This window comes from Budorcas taxicolor, chromosome X (genome assembly GCF_023091745.1).
Source record: "Budorcas taxicolor isolate Tak-1 chromosome X, Takin1.1, whole genome shotgun sequence".
Classification (NCBI taxonomy): domain Eukaryota; kingdom Metazoa; phylum Chordata; class Mammalia; order Artiodactyla; family Bovidae; genus Budorcas; species Budorcas taxicolor.
Genome location: NC_068935.1, coordinates 13,602,945 through 13,611,672, shown reverse-complemented (window position 1 = coordinate 13,611,672; position 8,728 = coordinate 13,602,945).

Genomic DNA, 8,728 nt, shown 5'->3' with positions numbered 1-8,728 from the left:
ATTCAATTCAAAATACAATGAGGAGCTTGGCAGGCTACAGTCCATAGGGTTGCCAAGAGTTGGACACGACTGAGCTCAGTAGCAGTCACTACTGTTCTCTTTTTTATTATTGTTATGAGTATCTACAAAACATTGCTTATAACGAAACAGCAATTTTACCAAACAGAGAAAAGTCCTACATTTACACTATTAATTTTGAAGCAATGTGCTATAAAGTGTGCAAGGAACCATGAAAAAAAGAGGGAGATATAAATAGAATACTGATTCATACCAGACAGATCAACAGAAGCATCCAGCCAGCTCACCGATACATGAGAAGTAATAAATAATTGCTGCTTTAATTTACTAAATTCTGAAATAATTTATGATGGAACAACCAATAAATGATATATATTGTGAAAATTCAAGTTTATCACAGACTGCTGACTTATTTGAAAACTTTGATTTATCAAAATTTAAAAGTTTAGTAAGAATTTCCATCAATATTCCATGCTTACATGGGTTAGAAGAATAAAGAAACTATAACTACACCACCCAGTAAGCATCAAACCACAGTTTATGTGTGAAAAACATCAATGTGCTCTTAATATAATGGAAGCGTGAGGAGATATGCCCACCTATAACTCAAAATTCATGTCTTATGTGAGATGCATTCATTCTCCCTAAAATTCCTATGCTGATGTTCTAAACCCTAGTATCTGACATGTGATTGTTTATGAGATACAATCTATCCGGGAGGAATGAAGTTCAACTATATTCATTAGGATGTCCTGTAATCCAAAATGAACTATAGCCATATAAAAAGAGGAAATATGGACACAGAGACTTTCACATAGGAAGGAAACTGAACAAATGTAACGGTCTCTTTGCCATTTTGACAAGCCAAGATGAGAAGACTGGAACAGACGCTTTCTTCGTACCACTCTGAAGGACCCAAATTAGCTGTCATCTTGATTTGAACATTCACCTCCAGATATGTGAGACCCTAAGTATCTCAAGTAAACCAATCTCAGGCATTTTGTACATCATCCCAGGTAACTAATATGATATTATTCAGTTCAGTTCAGTTCAGTTGCTCAGTCGTGTCCGACTCTTTGCAACCCCATGAATCGCAGCACGCCAGGCCTCCCTGTCCATCACCAACTCCCGGAATTCACCCAGACTCACGTCCATCGAGTCAGTGATGCCATCCAGCCATCTCATCCTCTGTCGTCCCCTTCTCCTCCTGCCCCCAATCCCTCCCACCATCAGAGTCTTTTCTAACAAGTCAACTCTTCTCATGAGGTGGCCAAGGTACTGGAGTTTCAGCTTTCGCATCATTCCTTCCAAAGAAACCCCGGGGCTGATCTCCTACAGAATGGACTGGTTGGATCTCCTTCCAGTCCAAGGGACTCCCAAGAGTCTTCTCCAACACTACAGTTCAAAAGCATCAATTCTTTGGCACTCATCTTTCTTCACAGTCCAACTCTCACATCCATACATGACCACTGGGAAAGCCATAGCTTTGACTAGATGGACCTTTGTTGGCAAAGTAATGTCTCTGCTTTTCAATACACTATCTAGGTTGGTCATAACTTTCCTTCCAAGGAGTAAGCGTCTTTTAATTTCATGGCTGCAATCACCATCTGCAGTGATTTTGGAGCCCTCCCAAAAATAAAGTCTGCCACTGTTTCCACTGTTTCCCCATCTATTTGCCATCAAGTGATGGAACTGGATGCCATGATCTTCATTTTCTGAATGTTGAGCTTTAAGCCAACTTTTTCACTCTCCTCTTTCACTTTCATCAAAGGGCTTTTAGTTCCTCTTTACTTTCTGCCATAAGGGTGGTGTTATCTGCATATCTGAGGTTATTGATATTTCTCCTGGCAATCTTGATTCCAGCTTGTGTTTCTTCCAGTCCAGTGTTTCTCATGATGTACTCTGCATAGAAGTTAAATAAGCAGGGTGACAATATACAGCCTTGACGTACTCCTTTTCCTCTTTGGAACCAATCTGTTGTTCCATGTCCAGTTCTAACTGTCGCTTCCTGACCAGCATACAGATTTCTCAAGAGGCAGGTCAGGTGGTCTGGTATTCCCATCTCTTTCAGAATTTTCCACAGTTGATTGTGATCCACACAGTCAAAGGCTTTGGCATAGTCAATAAAGCAGAAATAGATGTTTTTCTGGAACTCTCTTGCTTTTTCCATGATCCAGCAGATGTTGGCAATTTGATCTCTGGTTCCTCTGCCTTTTCTAAAACCAGCTTGAACATCAGGAAGTTCATGGTTCATGTACTGCTGAAGCCTGGCTTGGAGAATTTTAAGCATTACTTTACTAGCATGTGAGATGAGTGCAATTCTGCAGTAGTTTGAGCATTCTTTGGCATTGCCTTTCTTTGGGATTGGAATGAAAACTGACCTTTTCCAGTCCTGTGGCCACTGCTGAATTTTCGAAATGTGCTGGCATATTGAGTGCAGCACTTTCACAGCACCATCTTTCAGGATTTGAAATAGCTCTACTGGAATTCCATCACCTCCACTAGCTTTGTTTGTAGTGATGCTTTCTAAGGCCCACTTGACTTCACATCCCAGGATGTCTGGCTCTAGAGGAGTGATTATCTAGATTGTGATTATCCGGGTCATGAAGATCTTTTTTGTAGAGTTCTTCCGTTTATTCTTGCCACCTCTTCTTAATATCTTCTGCTTCTGTTAGGTCCATACCACTTCTGTCCTTTATCGAGCTCATCTTTGCATGAAATGTTCCCTTGGTATCTCTAATTTTCTTGAAGAGATCTATAGTCTTTCCCATTCTGTTCTTTCCCTCTATTTCTTTGCATTGATCGCTAAAGAAGGCTTTCTTATCTCTTCTTGCTATTCTTTGGAACTCTGCATTCAGATGCTTATATCTTTCCTTTTCTCCTTTGCTTTTCACTTCTCTTCTTTTCACAGCTATTCGTAGATGGGCGAGTCATGGTGGAGAGGTCTGACAGAATGTGGTCCACTGGAGAAGGGAATGGCAAACCACTTCAGTATTCTTGCCTTGAGAACCCCATGAACAGTATGAAAAGGCAAAATGATAGGATACTGAAAGAGGAACTCCCCAGGTCAGTAGGTGCCCAATATGCTACTGGAGATCAGTGGAGAAATAACTCCAGAAAGAAAGAAAGGATGGAGCCAAAGCAAAAACAATACCCAGTTGTGGATGTGATTGGTGATAGAAGCAAGGTCCAATGCTGTAAAGAGCAATATTGCATAGGAACCTGGAATGTCAGGTCCATGAATCAAGGCAAGTTGGAAGTGGTCAAACAAGAGATGGCAAGAGTGAGTGTTGACATTCTAGGAATCAGAGAACTAAAATGGACTGGAATGGGTGATTTAACTCAGATGACCATTATATCTACTACTGCAGGCAGGAATCCCTCAGCAGGAATGGAGTAGCCATCATGGTCAACAAAAGAGTCCAAAATGCAGTACTTGGATGCAATCTCAAAAATGACAGAATGATCTCTGTTCGTCTCTAAGGCAAACCACTCAATATCACGGTAATCCGAGTCTATGTCCCAACTAGTAATGCTGAAGAAGCTGAAATTGAACGGTTCTATGAAGACCTACAAGACCTTTTAGAACTAACACCCAAAAAAGATGTCTTTTTCATTATAGGGGACTGGAATGCAAAAGTAGGAAGTCAAGAAATACCTGGAGTAACAGGCAAATTTGGCCTTGGAATGCGGAATGAAGTAGGGCAAAGACTAATAGAGTTTTGCCAAGAAAATGCACTGGTTATCACAAACACCCTCTTCCAACAACACAAGAGAAGACTCTACACATGGGTATCACCAGATGGTCAACATCGAAATCAGATTGATTATATTATTTGCAGCCAAAGATGGAGAAGCTCTATAGAGTCAACAAAAACAAGACCAGGAGCTGACTGTGGCTCAGATCATGAACTCCTTATTGCCAAACTCAGAATCAAATTGAAGAAAGTCGGGAAAACCGCTAGACCAAGCAGGTATGACCTATATCAAATCCCTTATGATTATACAGTGGGAGTGAGAAACAGATTTAAGGGCCTAGATCAGATAGATAGAGTGTCTGGTGAACTATGGAATGAGGTTTGTGACATTGTACAGGAGACAGGGATCAAGACCATCCCCATGGAAAAGAAATGCAAAAAGCAAAATGGCTATCTGGGGAGGCCTTACAAATAGCTGTGAAAAGAGCTAACCATATGGAGGATCAAATAGTGAGAACTCACTGGAAGGAAACCACTGGAATGCAAGACCTGGCATCACCCAACCATCAGTAGCACCTTGTGCAGGACACCTCATCTAAACAACAAATAAAACAAAAATACCAACCCAAACATCAGCAGACAGGATTATGACCTCACTCAGCCTTGCCCATCAGAGGAAAAACAAACAAACAAAAACTCAGCACAAATCTCACTCTCTATGAAGCTTACACAAACAACAGGACCAACCTTAGGAGGGCTGAAACCACAATGAAGAAAGAATTCAACCTTGAAGCCTGGGGAAAGGAGACCCCAAACACAATAAGTTAAAGAAAATAATGAAAAGGCAGAGAAATACTAGACAAATGAAGGAACAAACTAGAAACACATAAGTCCAAACAAATGAAGAGGAAATAGGCAAACTACCTGAAAAAGAATTCAGAATAATGATAGTAAAGATGGTCAAAAACCTTGAAAAGAAAATGGAGAAAATGCAAGAATCAATTAACAAAGACCTAGAGGAATTAAAGAATAAACATGCAGATACAAACAACACAATTACTGAGATTAAAAATACTCTGGAAGGAATTAATACAATATCTGAAGCAGAAGAATGACTCAGTGAGCTGGAAGACAAAAGTGGTGGAAATAACTTCTGAAGAGCAGAATAAAGTAAAAATAATAAAAAGAACTGAGGACAGTCTCAGAGACTTCTGGGACCATATCAAATGCATCAACTTTCGATTTATAGGGGTCCCAGAAGAAGAAGAGAAAAAGAAAGGGTACGAGACAATTTTTGAAGAGATTATAGTTGAAAATTTCCCAACATAGAAAAGGAAATAGTCAATCAAGTTCAAGAGGCACAAAGAGCCCCATACAGGATAAACCCAAGGAGAAACACGCCAAGACACACACTATTCAAACTAGCAAAGACTAAACACAAGGAAAGAATATTAAAAGCAGCAAGGTAGAAGCAACAAGTAACACACAAGGGAAACCCCATAAGCTTAATAGCTGATCTTTTAGCAGAACTCCACAGGCCAGAAGGGAATGGCAGGATATATTTAAAGTACTGAATGGTACAAATCTACAACCAAGATTACTGTACCCAGCAAGGATCTCATTCAAAATTGATGGAGAAATAAAAACCTTTTCAGACAAGCAAGAGTTAAGAAAATTCAGTACCACCAAACCAGCTTTACAACAAATGTTAAAGGGACTGATATAGTCAAGAAATACAAGAGAAGAGAAAAGATCTACAAAATCAACCCCAAAGAATTAAGAAAATGGCAATAGGAACATATATATCAATAATTACTTAAAATATAAATGGATTAAATGCTCCAACCAAAAGACACAGACTGGTTGAATGGATACAAAAACAAGACCCACATATATTCTGTCTATGAGAAACCCACTTCAGACCTCAAGACACATATCTACTGAAAGTGAGAGGATGGAAAAATATATTCTATGCAAATGGGAAGCAAAAGAAAGCAGGAGTAGCAATCCTCATATCAGACAAAATAGATCTTAAAAAAGATTACAAGAGATAAGGAAGGGGACTGCATAATAATCATGGGATCAATCCAAGAGGAAGACATAACAATTGTAAATATCTATGCACCCTACATAGGAGTACCTCAATACATAAGACAAACACTAAGACTCTTGAGAGTCCTTTGGACTGCAAGGAGATCCAACCAGTCCATTCTGAAGGACATCGGTCCTGGGTGTTCTTTGGAAAGAATGATGCTAAAGCTGAAACTCCAGTACTTTGGCCACCTCATGCGAAGAGTTGACTCGTTAGAAAAGACTCTGATGCTGGGAGGGATTAGGGGCAGGAGGAGAAGGGGACGACAGAGGATGAGATGGCTGGATGGCATCACTGACTCGATGGATGTGAGTCTGAGTGAACTCCAGGAGTTGGTGATGGACAGGGAGGCCTGGCGTGCTGCAATTCATGGGGTCGCAAAGAGTCGGACACTACTGAGCGACTGAACTGAACTGAACTGAACAGACATAAAAGGAGAATTTGACAGTAACACAATAGCGGTAGGAGACTTTAACACCCCACTCACACCAATGGACAGATCATCAAAGGAGAAAATTAATAAGGAAACACAAGTCTTAAATGATACATTTGAGGAGATGGATCGCATTGATATCTTCAGGACATTCCATCCAAATCAGAAGAATACACCATTCTTCTCAAGTGCACATGGACCATTCTCCACGATAGATCGCATCTTGGATCACAAATCAAACCTCAGTAAATATAAAAAAATTGAAATATTATCCAGCATCTTCTCTGACCACAATGCTATGAGACTAAATATCAATTACAAGAAAAAAAAACTGTAAGAAACACCAACACATGGAGATTTTAAAATGTGTTTCTAAATAACCAACAGGTTACTGAAAAAATCAAAAGAGAAATAGACACATACACACGTACACAAAGGTAAACTCAAAATGGATTTAAAGACCTAAATATAAGACCGGAAACTATAAAACTCTTAGAGGAAAACATAGGAAGGACACTCAATGACATAAATCAAAGCCATATCCTCTATGACCCATAGCCTAGAGTAATGGAAATAAGAACAAAAGTAACCAAATGGAACCTGGTCAAACTTAAAAGCTTTTGCACAGCAAAGGAAACTCTAAGCAAGGTGAAAAGACAGCCCTCGGAATGGGAGAAAATAATGGCAAATGAAACAACTGACAAAGGATTAATTTCCAAAATATACAAGCAGCTCATACAACTCAATGCCAGAAAAACAAATAACCCAGTCAAAAAGTGGGAAAAAGGCCTAAACAGACATTTTTCCCAAAGAATACATACATATGGCTAACAAACACATGAAAAGATACTCAACATCACTCATTATCAGAGAAATGCAAACCAAAGTGAGATATCACCTCACACTGGTCAGAATCAGTTCAGTTCAGTTCAGTTGCTCAGTTGTGTCCAACTCTTTGCAATCCCATAAATCACAGCACGCCAGGCCTCCCTGTCGATCACCAACTCCCGGAGTTCACTCAAACTCACGTCCATCGAGTCGGTGATGCCATCCAGTCATCTCATCCTCTGTCGTCCCCTTCTCTTCCTGCCCCCAATCCCTCCCAGCATCAGAATCTCTTCCAATGAGTCAACTCTTCGCATGAGGTGGCCAAAGTACTGGAGTTTCAGCTTTATCATCATTCTTTCCAAAGAACACCCAGGACTGATGTCCTTTAGAATGGACTGGTTGGATCTCCTTGCAGTCTAAGGGACTCTCAAGAGTCTTCTCCATCACCACAGTTCAAAAGCATCAATTCTTCAGCGCTCAGCTTTTTTCACAGTCCAACTCTCACATCCATACATGACCACTCGAAAAACCATAGCCTTAACTAGACAGACCTTTGTTGGCAAAGTAATGTCTCTGAATGGCCATCATCAAAAAGTCTACAAACAATAAATGCTGGAGAAGGTGTGGAGAAAAGAGAATACTCTTGGACTGTTGGTGGGAATGTAAATTGATACAGCTACAGTGGAAGGAGGTATGGAGAATCCTTAAAAACCTAGGAATAAAACTACCATATGACCCAGCAATCCCATTCCTAGCATATACCCTGAGGAAACCAAAATTGAAAAAGACACATGTATCCCATTGTTCATTGCAGCACTACTTACAATAGCTAGAACATGGAAACAATCTAGATTTGCATTGACAGATGAATGGATAAAGAAGTGGTCCGTATACACAATGGAATACTCAGTTCAGTTCAGTTCAGTCGCTCAGTCATGTCCGACTCTTTGCCACCCCATGAATCACAGCACCTCAGTCTTCCCTGTCCATCACCAACTCCCAGAGTCCACCCAAACCCATGCCCATTGAGTCGGTGATGCCATCCAACCATCTCATCCTCTGTCGTCCCCTTCTCCTCCTGCCCTCAATCCTTCCCAGCATCAGGGTCTTTTCAAATGAGTCAGCTCGTCACATCAGGTGGCCAGAGTATTGGAGTTTCAGCTTCAACATCAGTCCTTCCAATGAACACCCAGGACTGATCTCCTTTACGACGGACTGGTTTGATCTCCTTGCAGTCCAAGGGACTCTCAAGAGTCTTCTCCAACACCACAGTTCAAAAGCATTGATTCTTCGGCGCTCAGCTTTCTTTATAGTCCAACTCTCACACCCATACATGACTACTGGAAAAACCATAGCCTTGACTAGACAGAACTTTGTTGGCAAAGTAATGTCTCTGCTTTTTAATATGCTGTCTAGGTTGGTCATAACTTTCCTCCCACGGAGCAAGGGTTGTTTAATTTCATGGCAGCAATCACCATCTGCAGTGATTTTGGAGTGCAGAAAAATAAAGTCAGCCACTGTTTCCACTATCATAGGCAATGGGAATTTGCTGTATGGCTCAGGAAACTCAAACATGGGCTCTGTATCAACCTAGAGGGGTGGGATGGGGAAGGAGGTGGGACGGGGGTTCAAAAAGGAGGTGATATATGTATACCTATG